The sequence below is a fragment of the Arachis ipaensis genome, chromosome B08 (genome assembly GCF_000816755.2).
Source record: "Arachis ipaensis cultivar K30076 chromosome B08, Araip1.1, whole genome shotgun sequence".
NCBI classification, from domain to species: domain Eukaryota; kingdom Viridiplantae; phylum Streptophyta; class Magnoliopsida; order Fabales; family Fabaceae; genus Arachis; species Arachis ipaensis.
The window spans coordinates 352,901-353,678 of record NC_029792.2 but is presented as its reverse complement, the minus strand read 5'-3'; positions in this window follow the sequence as shown (position 1 = coordinate 353,678).

The window sequence follows — 778 nt, the reverse complement described above, 5'->3', positions numbered from 1 at the left end:
ACTTTTTTTATTTGAGTAATGCTATATATATAAGTCTTTTTGTAAACTAAATTTAATAAAATTAGTCTAACATAAATAAAAATTATTTTTATTATTCTAACTTATCCATTCATACAAATCTTATTATTTAACTTAATTAAATTTTGCTAATGAGTTATAGTTCAAATAACATAATCTTCTTATACTTATTTAAGAAGGTGTAAATTCGAATCTTCTATCTTTAAAAAAAAAAACTTAATTGAATTTTATTAAAAAAATTATACGTATAATATTTTTCTTTTTATTTATAGCGCTTCTTATCCATTCCTATGATAAAAAAAATTCTTCCAAAATACTCTATTATCCCCCTCAAATTTCTCAATATCGTTTTCTAACCACCTTTTGTGAGCACTTTACATTTTTCAATGTTACTTTAGTAATAGAACTTAATCAATTTTTCTCACTATTGATATACACTATGATTAAAAGTGAACTCATCGAATATCTAGTATTTTTAAAAATATGGTAATAAAATCATTGAGAGTATTGTCGTTGTGAAAATTTTTAAATTATACATAAATTTTTACATTTAAATTTTACTATTACAAATTATCTCTTTCTCACTTTTTATATCTTCATTATTTGAGTCTTTTGATTTTAGTGGATTTTTAAAACTTTTTAGACTATAAAAAAATACTAAAACTCTAAAAATTATAAATTAAGAGACAGAAAATTGAGAGATAAATATTAAATTAAATTTTTATATTGTATTTAATATAAAGTGTATAGAATTAAATTA